This window comes from Podarcis filfolensis (genome assembly GCF_964270895.1).
Source record: "Podarcis filfolensis genome assembly, chromosome: 10".
In the NCBI taxonomy this organism is placed as follows: Eukaryota; Metazoa; Chordata; class Lepidosauria; order Squamata; family Lacertidae; genus Podarcis; species Podarcis filfolensis.
This window is the reverse complement of record NC_139612.1, coordinates 30,850,404-30,866,314: the sequence shown is the minus strand read 5'-3', so window position 1 is coordinate 30,866,314 and position 15,911 is coordinate 30,850,404. Positions and strand designations below refer to the sequence as shown.

Genomic DNA, 15,911 nt, shown 5'->3' with positions numbered 1-15,911 from the left:
ATAGACTCTTTCTGGTCTTAGCTATCAAGTGCCTACTGCTACTGGATAATTTTTTCTCCTTTTCCACCTGAAGGCATCTATCTATCTGCACACACACACACACACACACATGCATAGATATTGCTTAGCTGTCTAGATAATTTGAATTTAAGCCTATATTTGATTCACTTAATATCTGACTCATAATTCTTTCTCTTCTCCCAAAAGGTCTCTTAATATGCCACATAATAAAACACATGACCATCCATAAATAATTTATGCATACATTTAAATATAGTTTAAGGTGGTGGTGGTTGTTTTTTTTTTTAAAAAAAAAGCCTAATCCACATATATTAGAGCATAACAACTTTATTGAAACAGATGGTACCCACTCCACCACAAAAAAATGACAGTAACATTTGCATTCCTTAATGTGTTTGCTGGGAAAAAAATGCAAACATCATCATTTCAATGCGTTCTATTACAGAATTATCAAGCTGGAAAGATGGTCACAGAAGTAGACTGCTAGGAGCCTATAGGATGGTATATAAATTTTAATAAATGGATTTAATTCAACCCATCTTATTTATATTTAGGCCTCTGGGGAAAGGGGAAGACAGCCTGTAAAACCTAGACCTATGTTGGTTTTTTTCTTCCTTCTTACTCATGGTGATAACTGATTTGTAAAGGCTGAACTGAATGTTCTGTAAAACATTTTTTTCATGTGAGAAGTATAGTCTTTGGGTGCTAAAATGTTTCCCCTAAGCTCTTCAAAAGTCTCCGTTCTGCACGTCTGTTTGTGGTGCTTGGCTACACCAATTGGCTGCTAATTCAGCACCAAATTATTTTTTTAAAACATGAGGCATCACTTAGCAAATCAGTTTTGGCTATACTTGAAAATCGAAGTTACCATATTTTTCGCTCTATAAGACACACCAGACCACAAGATGCACCTAGTTTTTAGAGGAGGAAAACAAGAAAAAAAATATTCTGAATCTCAGAAGCCAGAACAGCAAGAGGGATCGCTGTGCAGTGAAAGCAGCAATCCCTCTTGCTGTTCTGGCTTCTGGGATAGCTGTGCACCCTGCATTCGCTCCATAAGACGCAGACACATTTCCCCTTACGTTTTAGGAGGGAAAAAGTGAGTCTTATAGAGCAAAAATACGGTAGTTCACGGTGCGGGTGATGTCCATTAGGCATTGAATAGCAGCTGCCTCCATCTCATAGAGGCAAAAGGGCAGGTAGGTGTGTTCCCTGCTGGCTCAGGCCACTTGCCCATCTAGTCCAGTGGGCAACAGATTTCCATGGGAAGCCCCGGAAAATGGTCTTATTCTGTTCCTTGCCTCTGTTTTTCACTTGCCTCTGCAAAAATGGGGAACAAAAGCACCAGCTGCTTCACCTCTGCTCCCTCCAGCTCCCTCCAGAGCCAGTGTGGTGTAGTGGTTAAGAGCGATAGACTCGTAATCTGGTGAACCGGGTTCGCTTCCCCGCTCCTCCACATGCTGCTGCTGGGTGACCTTGGGCCAGTCACACTTCTCTGAAGTCTCTCAGCCCCACTCACCTCACAGAGTGTTTGTTGTGGGGGAGGAAGGGAAAGGAGAATGTTAGCTGCTTTGAGACTCCTTAGGGTAGTGATAAAGTGGGATATCGTCCAAACTCCTCTTCTTTCCCCATTACCATTTGCCAACCTGCCTGGGTGGATGAGTGACCAGTGGCAAATAGCTATTGAGGTTTTCTCAGTCTTTGCAGTGTATAGGGGGGAAGACGTGCTCCCTGGATGGCATCATGCTGGGGGCAGAGAATGATCCAGCTTAAACAAAACTTCTACCAGAGGCTGTAAGCACTGGAACTGGCAATAGCTGCTGCTGCTGCTGTTGCTGCTGTTGCTGCTGCTGTTGTAGCAGTAGTAATCATTAAGGCTACAGAGGTATCAAATTGTTAATTTCTCAGAAGTATTTGGGATAATATTATCTCTCATATTGTCACCAATAGAAAAACACATTCACCCCCAAGTATCCTAGGAACATTAGTTTACCTCTCACAAAGGTGCAATTCACAGCACCCTTAACAAACTACAGTTCCCATGTTTCTTTCATTGGGGTTGGGGTGCTTTAAAATGCATGGTGTATACACCGCCTAAGATAAGGACAGGCAGACCAAAAAGGAGCAGGGGTTATATTAGCTGGAGCAACTCTTTAAGGGAAAACTATGGGTTAAACCACAGAGCCTAGGACTTGCCAATCAGAAGGTCGGCGGTTCAAATCCCTGCGACGGGGTGAGCTCCCATTGCTCGGTCCCTGCTCCTGCCAACCTAGCAGTTCGAAAGCACGTCAAAGTGCAAGTAGATAAATAGGTACCGCTCTGGTGGGAAGGTAAATGGCGTTTCCGTGTGCTGCTCTGGTACGCCAGAAGCAGCTTAGTCATGCTGGCCACATGACCCAGAAGCTGTACGCCGGCTCCCTCAGTCAATAAAGTGAAATGAGCGCTGCAACCCCAGAGTCGGCCACGACTGGACCTAATGGTCAGGGGTCCCTTTACCTTTACGCACTAAATGCAGCCAACAGAGCCAAATGCTATTGTTGCTAACAGTTCTAGTAGGGTGCGGTGTGTGATTTTAAGCACAAAAGTGATGTGTGCTTAATCATTTCCCTTCCAGATACTTTCCCATGCCAAATCAAACACATACCAAATTGGTTTTCATTCCCCTCTTCAGTTCAAGATGCATATTTGTGACTAGCCTTAAATATTGTTGCACAGAAAATTGTAGAAGGTGCATGAAGATTTATTGAACCAAGTTAAGCATTCAATATCTGAGCACGTTTCAAGCTGTAAAGTTCTTCTTCAGGGGAAAATTATTTGGCAAGTGTAGCTACATAAAAACATTCATTAAGCGTAACTCTTTTAAATTCAAGCAGTCCACTCTGATATATGAATCAGAAGATAGTTTCCTGGGCCAATCAATGCACTTTTGAAAATAATTTCAGGGTACTGAATGGGTGACTTTTTTTTAGGACATGGATTCTCTGATGTTGTTAACAATGGATCATTAAGTCCAGGGAAACAGTAAATGCAAGTATTACACACTTTGAATGCAAGGCACTGCAAAACTGAGCCTGGAATACTAATAATTGGCCTAAAGAACTTCTAATATTTCTCTTCCTTCAGAAAAGTTATGTTTGTTCTATTTCTGCCTCATTTTGCTTTTTTTAAAAATCAACATGTATTTCATGTGCATTTTTGCTAATACACTCTTGAAAGCAATTTTATCTAATGTAATGCATTTTTAACATTATATTTACAAATATACACACTTCCCCATGAACTTTCCCCTAATATATATGATTTTTTTAGTATTAATTTTTTGGTTGGAGGACAGCATTGAAAAATTCAGAGAATGCAAATTTCAAATGATATTTGAGGTTTGCTTTGTGTTTTGATTTAGGAAGTGTGATTTGGGTAAGCTTGCTTTAAAAATGTGAAATGAAATAATATCTTTCCAAGCTCTAGGAATGACAACATTGTTTTTTGGGCCAAAGTGGATAAAATTTATAGGCACAAGAGTCCCATGAGAAAATTGATTTAAGTCTGCCAAATTGCAAGCAAATTAGTCCATGGGCTTTGTGTGAAAGCAGTAAGACATACTCATTTCCCTCCACAATCCCTTGGCAAGGGGTTGCCTCTTGCTCTTCCTTACCTTAAATAATTAAGAGGTTGCCAAGTGATTTGTGTTCTTTCTTGTGTATTTAAAAAATAATAATTTTATCTTCACACTGATTCTTTCCTTTCGGGTCCTTATGTCCTCTGATAGGTTTGCAAAATGTTGTCTGAACAGTTCTGGTGTTGTTAAAAGAGCAATGTATGATTTATTTATTTTAAAAATGAAGCTTTCTAAAAATCTCCAGTACTGTGTTTTAACAAACAACAATAAAGAACTTTTCAATGCTCCTCAGGCAATATATTGGTCAACTTCATTTTGTGCAAAGCCCATGGACCAGAGGAACAAAGAAATGGGGGAGGGGGGAACCAAAGGATGCATAAAATGACAGAAATGGCAGAGTGGCATGATGCTTTCTGAGGGCCTTGATTTGAGTCGGGTGTTTATTGATATCGTGCTTGGGAGGGAGAGAGAGACTCCCAAATCACTCAAATTTGCATCATTGTTTGAGCTCCGCACAGCCCAGCCCCCTTCTACTGCATGTTCAGATAGGACGGGGGACGGGACTATCCTTTGAAACCTGTCAGTCAGAGTTAACAGTTCTAAACCAGATGGACCAGCAGCTTTCAATGTTCACCCTGAAGATGTTTAATTTTTTTTGAAAGGGAGAATATAAATTTCTTAAATTATATTTCACAGTATTGCAACATATTCAACTAAAAAAAAATTTTATACTGTTTTTAGTTGTTTATTTTGTCTATGTGTATGTTGATAATATACAAGTATTTGTATGACTGAATTTAATCCATGGTGTTACAATAATAGTGAGGAAATAAAAATATAAATGGATCATATTTATAAACTCAGTTATTGAGTAATGCAAATAAGTAAATGGCTCCATCTTCTATATTTGTTTTCCAAATTTGCACTGCTACTGTGGTGCAATATTTCAAATGAATTACTGCTTTGCTAAGATAGCATAAACACCCCTTGAGTAAATAAGACAAGGGCATTTTTCTTTTTGATGTGTAGATGCATTCAAAGCAAAAACTGATGAACAGGGACTTGCAGTAGTTAATGATCCTTTCCTATAAAGCTACTACGTGTGTTCTTTGGCTGTAGAAATGTAAATGCTTCTCTATTATGATAAAGTAAGTATTAAAAGCTCTTAGGAAACACATATTTCCTGATCTGATTCAGTGCTCAGTACAGCCATATGATGTGTATGTTTGATTGGTATGGGTGGTTAAGTTAGGCTTTGACCAGTATCATGTGATACTGCAATAGTAAGCACAATCTTACCTTGCTGGCCCACAGATTCTCTAAAAGAGTGACTAGCAAACTAAGCCAATTTATCCATCTGTGAAATATTTCAAGGTCAACACTTTATTGGCTACAAGATTTCTAGCTAAAAAGACTGAGGACGACAGTTTGGTAATGTTTGCTTACTGAGCGTGAAATGAAATTTAACAGTATGGCATGCCTACATTTGTAAATTTATTGTGGTTGTTTAGACTTCTTAGAAAATGAAATGTCAAACAGTCATCCTTAGCTTCCAAAAAGCATTGTGTTGTAAACCCCTACAGCTCAGCTTATTCTTTTTACCAATATGAGATTATTTCCTCTTCACTAGAGTTTTTCTCATTTAAGGCTACTATTGTAGAAAATCATGTTTAAAACTGAAACATGGCAACCAGGTTGTTGACTAAGATCCTGATATTCCAGCATCAATATCTAAGTATTTATGGACACAAACAATACCTACTTAATTTCAGACACTATTATTTTACAATGAATCTTACGATCTAAACTGAACGCAAAAAAACAACAACCCATTTGTAGCTCTCTCAGTTGGGTAGTGAAGCTTGAAAAGTTGGTTTGTGTTTACCTTAAGCATTTAAAATCAAGTGCAAGTAAGACGTTTTTGAATATATCTCTATGCAAGGGCCCTATTTCTGAGGTATCCTAATTCAGGATTTATAAGCACTTGGAGCTAACACCTTGGGGACACACACACACACACACACACACAGAGAGAGAGAGAGAGAGAGAGAGAGAGAGAGAGAGAGAGAGAGAGAGCGCGCTTTTATTAATGCTCAGGGTCACTGATGCATGCTTAAGACTAAACCAGTAGGCATATAAAATTACAGATCAACTGATTCCTGGATGAGAGTTGACACTGGCACTTCACTTCTGCAGCTGTAAATTGTAACATTGCAATGATTCACACTAAGGCTGCACACCGGGAAACTGGTTGAAGCACTCTCTACAAACCAGGATTGTAAACTAGAATCAAATTGTATTTTGCAGTCGTAGTCTGTGGAGTGCTCTTAAACAACAGTTCCTAAGTAAGAATGTTAGGAGAAACTCATTTAGCAATCCAGGGAGTCTCTCTGCAGTTGGGTGCTTGAGAGGAGTAAGGCAGGAAGGAGAAGGAACCACTGGGGCTATACCAGCTGCACTGGCTCCCGGTGGAGTACAGGATCAGGTTTAAGGTGCTGGTTTTAACCTTCAAAGCCCTATACGGCCTAGGACCCTCGTACCTACGGGACCGCCTCTCCTGGTATGCCCCACAGAGGAACTTACGGTCTTCAAATAAAAACATCTTGAAGGTCCCAGGCCACAGAGAGGTTAGGCTGGCCTCAACTAGAGCCAGGGCTTTTTTGGCTGCGGCTCCAACCTGGTGGAACGCTCTGTCACAAGAGACAAGGGCCCTGCAGGACTTGACATCTTTCCGCAGGGCCTGCAAGACAGAGCTGTTCCACCAGGCCTTTGGTCAGGGCGCAGCCTGACTCCCTCCTTTGGCAATCTTTACAAAACTTTAGTTTATGGTTGCCATCAATTTTGATTTTAATTAATTTTTATAATGTTTTTATAATGTTGCACTGTTTTAGTGTTGTTAGCCGCTCTGAGCCCGGCTTCGGCTGGGGAGGGCGGGATATAAATAAAAATTATTATTGTTGTTGTTGTTGTTGTTGTTGTTGTGCTTATTGGACATTCTCACTGCAGCAAACCATGGTTTGTTAGACTAGGAATGTAACACATGAACTGAGCTGCTATATGACAGCCTGTGTTTCTTAAATTGTAAGTCATCTCATATATCTTTCAATATCAGAAAAAAGTCATTGATACTGAGATTTCATAATGCAGTATACAAATTTATTTAATACATTAAAAGAGATTATTAACGAACCTCAATTCTTTAGTTTGGTGATATCTGTTTGCTTGCAGGTGAAATATAGTAATAGTCACTAAGCCAAAAGCTTCATTGATAGTGCCATGAATCCTTGCAAGTGCTCAGAACTCTAAATTTACTCTAGCACATGCCTGACATTACAGACTGTACTATTAAATTGGTTTCTGATAGAATTGTGCTTTCAGAGTACGTTCTATATATTTCTGCTCAGAAGTAAGTCCTATTAAGTTCAGTGGGACTTACTGCCAAGTAAGCATTTCAGGGGCGTAGCCAGTGTTAATCATATTCAGAGTAGACCCATTGAAATAAATGGATATGACTAACTTTGGGTCATTAAGTTCAGTGGGTCTGCTGTGAGAAAAGCTTGGCCCCCTCAGTTTCAAGCATCTAATTAGCAAGTCACACCTACATAGGCAAAAATGGCCATGGTTGTAATCTTGGTTTCTAAGAGTGGTTTATAAACATAGCAGATGTTGTCGTCTGTGGAAAGGAATAAAGCCTTCTACTGAAAATCATTTTCTCTCCCCCTCCCCCACTTCAGGGGAAGATAGCTCAACAGATCAAAAGCAACAAAATATTTCATTTGACACGGCTATGTTTTAAGAACATCCAAAATAGAATCACCCTTTTTTGCTTCCATACAGTATTGTTTCCATTGCTTGCCCCTGGTCCCATCCAGCGCACACGCGCACATACACACACACACACACACACACACACACACACACACAGCTCCTACTTGTAAGGAAGAAAAAGATCTTTATTCATACAACTAACAGTCCAGTATTGGCAGCAGGCACAGTGTTCAGGAGTCATGATTCAGGATTTTAGGAGCAAGGCAAGAAGTTCAGAACTGGATGGAAATGGCAAAGATGTCCCAACAAGCTTCCCTGCTCTCCCTGCCAAGCTTTTAAAAAATGAGGCATGGTGCGCTCACTTGTGGGACTTGTGGGGATGCTAAGATTGGAAGTGCACACTCTGTGGGGTGTATGTGGGGGGGGGGTCTGGTTCCATCTGTGAAGGTGGAACCTGCTTCTAGATGACAAGACTGCATCCTTCTATTCCAACTCTGGTTCAGACACTACCATCTCTTGTTTAGCCTCCCCCTGGGGTGATCAAATTCTCCTCCAGCCTTCACTGAGGCTTCCTGCTCCACAGGAAGGTCAGAGGGAAAATCTAGCATCCCTGTTGCCCTTTCTGCCCGAGATCCTCTCTGCTCCAACCAAGGTCCCAACATTTCAACCCTCTTTCCTGTTTCTTCCAGCATAAATAACTTTTCAACATATATATATAGGCTATTTAAACAGGGTGCCCCACCTATGTTATTGTTATTCTGTAATTGGGATTGCTCCTGTTGTATTGGACAATGGAGAGTTTCCAGTGCCTGAGCTGAACAACATCCTTGGCAGCTGCTGGTGCTGGCATGAAGACTCTTAATGCAACTACAGCAATCTGCATGACCTAGCTGGTTGTGTGGAACAGCCACCATGTGAAGGGTGTTTCAAGCAACTTCCAGGTGAGAGCTGTAATATTGTTGATTGGATGGTAGATACAGTAGACACTCGGGTTGCGAACGTGATCTGTGTGGGATGCATGTTTGCAACTCACAGCGTTCGCAACCTGCAGTGATGCGTCTGCGCATGCACGGGTTACGATTCGGCGCTTTTGCGCATGCACAAAGCGTGATTTAGCTTTACTGCCGAAACCCGGAAGTAACCCGTTCCGGTACTTCTGGGTTTCAGCGGTTCATAACCCAAAAAAATGCATCCTGAAGCGGCTATAACCCGAGGTATGACTGTATAGAACTTTCCAACTGCAAGAGCAGTTGGGCAATGGAAAAAGATTACTGAAAGAATTGTGGTATTGATTTTTTTTTTTTAAGGGAGACAGTGGATGGATGACTGTCAAGAATTGTTTGTGACCCATAAATCCTTTCACTGTATAAAAAATTGGTTCAGATGGCCTTGGAGGTCAGACTTATCTCTTAACACGCTGAGAAATACTACAGTGTGAGAAATGGGTATGATGCAATGGCTTTCAGTGGACTGTGCTATCTGGTTGATGACTGAGGTTGTCAGAACAGAGTAATAATATGCATTTACATATATTTGGGTGTTTCTTTGCCTTTCTGGGGTTTTTCAGCCATTATTACTTTTTAAACTTGCTTTCATTGTAGAACTTACAAGAATAAGAAAAATCTTAATTCCAGTGCATTTATTTCGTAATTAGTAGGAATGGATATAATTAGTGGAAAGTTTAAGTACTTCCAGTGATCCTTGCTTTGTTATTCATCTGAAGCTTCAGAAAAGCTGAGGCACTTGCAGTGCACTAAGAATATGGGTATATATTTGTCCTTTTTATCACTAACCAGAACTTACTTGTTTGAGCTCGCCGGCAGTAAAATCCTTCTGTTCATCATTGTTATCTTCATGCAGCAATAACTGGAAGAAGCTTTATGACTACAGACTGCTTTCGGCTTTCGGGAAGCTTTTTGGGCTTTATCCAGTGCTTTAACTTTGGTCCTATAGTTCTCTTAAACTTCTTGATATTCTCTGTACTAAACATAGTATAATATTTCAAAAAATAAAATAAAACGGTCCTATATTTCTCTTAAACTTCTTGATATTCTCTATACTAAACAGAGCTTTTTTTAAAAAAAAAAAAAAGCACACACACAAACTTTCCTCTAGAGGTAACGTTTGCAAAAGAAACTGAATTTTCACTTGGATTTTTGAGGATATTATCATTACATATTATCTATTAAATTTCTGTATCGTTCTTCAACCGAGGATCACAGGGTGGTTTTCAATATTAAAACACAAACAAAAATACCACAGTAACAAACAAAAGCAGAAACCCACCCACACAGTTTAAAAGGCCATAGGTATTATTATTTATTAAATTTAAGATTTAAGAAGAATTGCTTAGTTGCTCCAGCAAGGCACCGGTTAACTTTGCCTCACAGGGACACTGAGGAGAAGCAGTTCTATCTGGTGAGCCATGCAAGGGCAATAAAGCTTTAAATCAACTTAATATATTGTTGGACCTAATGTTTCAGAAGACTAATACGCTAATAATTGCCGGTAATGTATTGTGAGGGATACTGAAATTCACTTACCACATGGATGGCTCAGTTTCAAGAACCCATCTGACTTACCGTATTTTTTGCTCTATAAGACTCACTTTTTCCCTCCTAAAAAGTAAGGGGAAATGTGTGTGCGTCCTATGGAGCGAATGCAGGCTGTGCAGCTATCCCAGAAGCCAGAACAGCAAGAGGGATTGCTGCTTTCACTGTGCAGTGATCCCTCTTGCTATTCTGGCTTCTGGGATTCAGAATATGTTTTTTCTTGTTTTCCTCCTCCAAAAACTAGGTGCGTCTTGTGGTCTGGTGCGTCTTATAGAGCGAAAAATACGGTATATTCTAGCACTACAGTGGTACCTCAGGTTACATATGCTTCAGGTTACATACACTTCAGGTTACAAACTCCGCTAACCCAGAAATATTACCTCGGGTTAAGAACTTTGCTTCAGGATGAGAACAGAAATCGGGCTCCGGCAGTGCAGTGGCAGCAGGAGGCCCCATTAGCTAAAGTGGTGCTTCAGGTTAAGAACAGACCTCCAGAATGAATTAAGTTCTTAACCCGAGGGACCACTGTACATAGAATTGTAGAGTTGGAAGGTACCCTGTGAGCCCCCCTGTAATGCAGGAATCTCAACTAGATCATACACGACCGGTGGCCATCCAACCTTTGCTTCAAAACCTCCAAGGAAGAAGAGTCTACTGCCTCTTTGGGGAGTCTCTTCCCTTGTCAAACAGCTCTTACTTTCAGAAAGTTCTTCCTGATATTTAGCTGGAATCTTCTTTAAAGGGATCTCCCTTTAAAGGGAGTATAGCATCTTTAAAGGAATCTCCCTTTAAAGGGAGTATAGCATCTAGATCAAGGGAAGTAATAGTGCCACTGTATTCTGCTCTGGTCAGACCTCACCTGGAGTACTGTGTCCAGTTCTGGGCACCACAGTTCAAGAAGGACACTGACAAACTGGAACGTGTCCAGAGGAGGGCAACCAAAATGGTCAAAGGCCTGGAAACGATGCCTTATGAGGAACGGCTAAGGGAGCTGGGCATGTTTAGCCTGGAGAAGAGGAGGTTAAGGGGTGATATGATAGCCATGTTCAAATATATAAAAGGATGTCACATAGAGGAGGGAGAAAGGTTGTTTTCTGCTGCTCCAGAGAAGCGGACACGGAGCAATGGATCCAAACTACAAGAAAGAAGATTCCACCTAAACATTAGGAAGAACTTCCTGACAGTAAGAGCTGTTCGACAGTGGAATTTGCTGCCAAGGAGTGTGGTGGAGTCTCCTTCTTTGGAGGTCTTTAAGCAGAGGCTTGACAACCATATGTCAGGAATGCTCTGATGGTGTTTCCTGCTTGGCAGGGGGTTGGACTCGATGGCCCTTGTGGTCTCTTCCAACTCTATGATTCTATGATTCTATGATTCTTTCTTGTAACTTGAAACCATTGGTTTGGGTCCTAGCCTACAGAGCAGGAGAAAACAAGCTTGCTCCAACTTCCATGTGGCAGCCCTTATCTGAGAGGTGGGGCCCCGCTGGCTCACCTGCTCACACAAACATTTAACACTTGGGACCCCAAATGAGCCCCTACACTACACTGTAGACCTGGACATCCCCTTTCTAGGCCCCGGGCCTAGACAAAAGGCAGGCCTGATGGGAGATACAGGAGGACCCTACTCAAGAGGAAGAGGTGCCAAGTGAAACCTGTAGCCCAGCTGAAGATCAGTAAAGGGTGGATCTGTTTGTACTAGCATAAAACCTCTCAGCCTCTTTCTATTTTAGTGTGATCTTTTGCTTTTAATGATCCCACATCCTCTTATGTAGCTACTGTTTGGTAACTATGTAATTAAGTAGCCCCACCACCCTGTTCCAGTGACAGAAATATATGTTAGCATGAGTAACTGAAGGGAGTGGTTACAGGATCCACTGATCAAAGCTTGCAATGGAATTAAAATATTTAATTGAACGGACTGCAAGGCATGTAATAAAAATATTGGATACTGGATACTACGGTAGAATATAAGTGAGGACACAATAATTATATGGTCTGTATCAGAATATGTCTAACTTATTGTTTGATATTGCATTTAAATGGTTTCACTGCAGACTCCTCTGCCTTATGAGCAGAAATTTTCTAAACATATAATGTTGCAACTGTCACATCTCTTTGACTTAGAGCATGTATAATTGGCTGTGGTTTACTCTTTCTAGCTTCCATCCTTTCGCAAAAGAACTTATGCTGCAGAAACCATGTGTGGCGTTCACAAAATGTCATGCAGATCATTAGACATCTAATTAGCTTTCATTCTTCACACTAAACATTGTGTAGAGATGATCTCCTGGGAGTCCATAAATTTATTTTATGTTTTCAGACTTGAATTATTCTCCTTGTTCTCTGTTACCCTGAAATATGTTTCAAAACATATTTAATAGTATAAATAGTTGCTGTCATACATCATGCGTGAATAATGGATTTATTTTCCTTTCTTTACACTGCTGGCCCAACAGAGCAAAATATTTTGCTCATGAGATTCAAATAGAATCAAGGGGTTAAAATTACACATGCATCTTTCAAAAAGAGGAAGGTAAGTCCTTGATATGATTGTAGACAATAAGGCAAAGTATTCCACTTCACACAGCATGGCTGACACGATGGCATTCAGAATGCAATTTTGCTGTGACTTTCAAGCATTTATCTGAAAGGGCCAGCCCCTTATTTACATGTTTAATACAAATACTTATGCCTCTGCACCACAGTTGGCCTCATGGCTTTCAGCCAATCAAAGCATCTCTTGGAATAGAGAGGGAAACATGGTGACAGGAGATATGGGCCGGGTTTTAGGACCAAAACAAAAAAGGATAAGAGTTGGGAAGGTGATTTCCTGGAAAAAGAACATTGAAGGACTGGCAATGTGAATTATGCATCCTATGCAGTGGGATGGAATGATCTATCAATTTTGGTTCTCCCCATTTCTAAATTCAGTTATTCACATCTTGCAGCAATTTGCATTTTTTTTTTAAATTTCATGAAAATTCATCAGAATTTTATGTGAATTTGTACTAATAAACACACACACACACAAAGTTTTGCGTAACATACACATTTTGCAAACAATTTCCCCTGATATAATGCATTTTTGTATGCTATTTCCACTAATATCTTCATTTTATGCATTATTTCCCTTAATACATGCATTTTTGTAAACACTGGCTGGTTGGAGAACTGTATTGCAAAATTCGGATCAGTATGAATTTCAAGGGATAGCCATGTTTCAGTTCCCATATTATTTCAGAAAGTGTGAATTGGATGAATTTGGCACCAAATGTGAACAGAAACCAGCTTTTCTTCTATTCCTAGCTATGCATTACAGTATAAATGTCTTTGGGTATGCAGCTTTCATACTAAAGAATATGCAGTGATACCCGTATACCTTACCGTCATCTGCCATCAATAGATGAATCAACCAGGTATCTTTGACCAAGCTGCAGAGCCTCTTTCCCTCTCTTGCATCTTCCATTGGTTTTGCCTGCACAGTACTGTATTATAAGGATGCAGAGCAGCTTGTGAGCATGAAATCTGTTGGCAGCAGGTGATGTTTCCAGGGTTGTATGGGGAGGTTGGGGCCTGGCAGACCCAGCAACTGAGGAACATATGAAGGCATCTTCTACTTGATTGGTTCATCTAGCCCAGATGCTGATGAGCAGTGACTCTCCATCCTTTCAGGCAGGAGTCTCTCCCAGTCCCAGGCCTGCCTGGAGATGCCAGGAATTGAACCAGAAACCTTTTGCATATAAAGCATGTGTTCTACCACTGAGCTACAGCCCAGCACGCTGCCTTTCAGCTTGCTTACCATCAGGTCCAATATATATTTCAGTATGCTGATATGTCCAGAACACTCTTAATGGCATGAGAAAGTTAATGTGGGCTGGGAGTTGCAAGTCAGGCCCTGACCTGTGGTTCCGCCCAAGTCCTATAGGTTAGTGAGGACTCTCTTTCTCTGCACATGTAGGCTGACCAGGGAAGAGGCTCTCACCATGACATTAATGCCCTTTGCTTTTTGATGCACCCAGGTCATGGACAGGTTTTATTTATATGAAACATGGCTTCCAAGCAAGCTTGAGTTACGAATTTCTTTTTAGCAAATTAAAACAATTCTTTCAGGTTAGAAGAGAATTTGGAGTTTGGATTTGATACCCCGCTTTATCACTACCCTAAGGAGTCTCAAAGCGGCCAACAATCTCCTCTCCCTTCCTCCCCCACAACAAACACTCTGTGAGGCGAGTGGGGCTGGGAGACTTCAGAGAAGTGTGACTAGCCCAAGGTCACCCAGCAGCTGCACGTGGAGGAGTGGAGACGCGAACTCTGTTCGCCAGATTACGAGACTATCGCTCTTAACCACTACACCACACTAGCTTTTAGGAAGATTCCATCCTATGTTGCCACATAAGGAGTAGCAGTGATGGGCAAAGATGCTGGTAAGATGTGACAGCAAGTGATACCCAAGTGAAGGCTTGAATATCCTGTTACAGATTCTGGGCTGAGCTCTGGAACTGAAAGCAAGAACCTGGGGTGATCCTTTCTGAGCTTTGGCTCAAATTCAGCACTCAAATAGTAATGGACGAGGAGGAGCTGGTCAGTTCAGAGTGCTGGCTTTATGTGCTGGGGTTTCCCAGAAATGATGAATCAGTGAAGGGCTCCTTTACTGTAAATTAAAGCCTAGCTGAGTTCACTGTCCAGTTTTAGAATGACACTATAATTTTATTTTAACAGGAAGTCTAAGCAATTTTCACATAATGCGAGGACAGCCATTTTTTTCTAGTTCTAAGATAAGGTGATAATTTGGTTGATACATGGCTATGACCAGTGTGATAGGGCAGAGGGCAGTGAAATGGCTTCCAGTGCTGACCAGTGACCAAGGGAGAAGTGTATACTATATTGGTTGTTGCTGATATGCAGGGGTAGTGTGGATACTGCTAAGGAATGGCCGGGAGCACTTTGTGTGACCCAGCAATGTTTGCCCATGCCTGTGTATTGCTTGCACAATATTTCCTGAACTGAAGTATGCTATACTCTGCTGCCTTTCAGTGACCACCAATACAGATCTAGAGCCCTCACCCCAGTGGTCAGTGCTCTGTATCAGTGACCATGCAGTGCACTCACTTCCCACCTTGTTCCCACTTCTGATATACTAATTGCATTCCAGTCTTACATCTCAAACTGATACTTCCTGGTGATAAAGGATCCCCCCCACACACAATTTTGCTGGAGTAGAGAGGGTTGCAAAATCATTTCTGGCAAATGTTATTCAGATTGGACTTAAATCAACATGCCTTGGGTTTTTTTTTTTGTTTTGTTTTTGCAGTAAAAGAGGCTTTGATTTTGTTAGAAATTCCTTTCTTATCTTAGCAAATGCTTGTGGAATGGCATTCAAGCAGAACACATTGATAATTCTTTCAAGCTCTGAAAGTAGGTTTAAAGGAGAACATACACAGCTCACGTGTTTTCTTAAGTTTGAAAACTCACCAAAATTTTTTTAGGATGCGTGGTTTAAAACACTGAGGCATATGCTGTGTTTATGATGTAGCTTCCTTTGTTTGTTCGCTTGATATAAGTATGCTTTGCTTAATCTGTAAGGGGTCTTTCTATGTATTGCAATATTTAGTTCGCATAATGATTGAAATATATCAATGCCCAATGGGTAAATGTGTCATTTAGAAGCAGCTGCCAAGGTTTCTCCCCGCTGCTCCAATTAACACATTCAGTACACGCTTGGCAGTGAGTGGTCTGTGTATATGGATTAAACCACTTTTCTGTTTGTTCAGGCTGCATTGTATGGTATTCAGAAACGATGTGTTCCTTGTTCATTGTTCTGCAAACCAAAGAAGAGAAGAGAAGAGAGAAAAATCACATGACATTTGAAGGTGTGCAACTGCAAATAACAAGGTAGTAAATACTAGGTTGCAGAAAACCTCTTCTACTTTCAGACGTGGTTCAGTCCATTGAGTA

The 15,911-nt window shown here is 40.9% G+C and overlaps 1 protein-coding gene across 9 annotated transcripts in view; it reads left to right on the top strand.

The window, feature by feature from the left end:
• Positions 1-15,911, top strand: part of GRIP1 (glutamate receptor interacting protein 1) — a 342,494-nt gene that overhangs the window by 87,672 nt on the left and 238,911 nt on the right. Inside the window, exon 1 of one of the 9 annotated variants that reach the window (XM_083574401.1) lies at positions 15,828-15,848. The exons of the other annotated variants lie outside the window; for them this stretch is intronic. The gene's annotated coding sequence lies outside the window, so the exon portion shown is untranslated. Of the gene's footprint in view, positions 1-15,827; positions 15,849-15,911 lie in introns of those variants that run through there. 9 annotated transcript variants of the gene reach the window in all.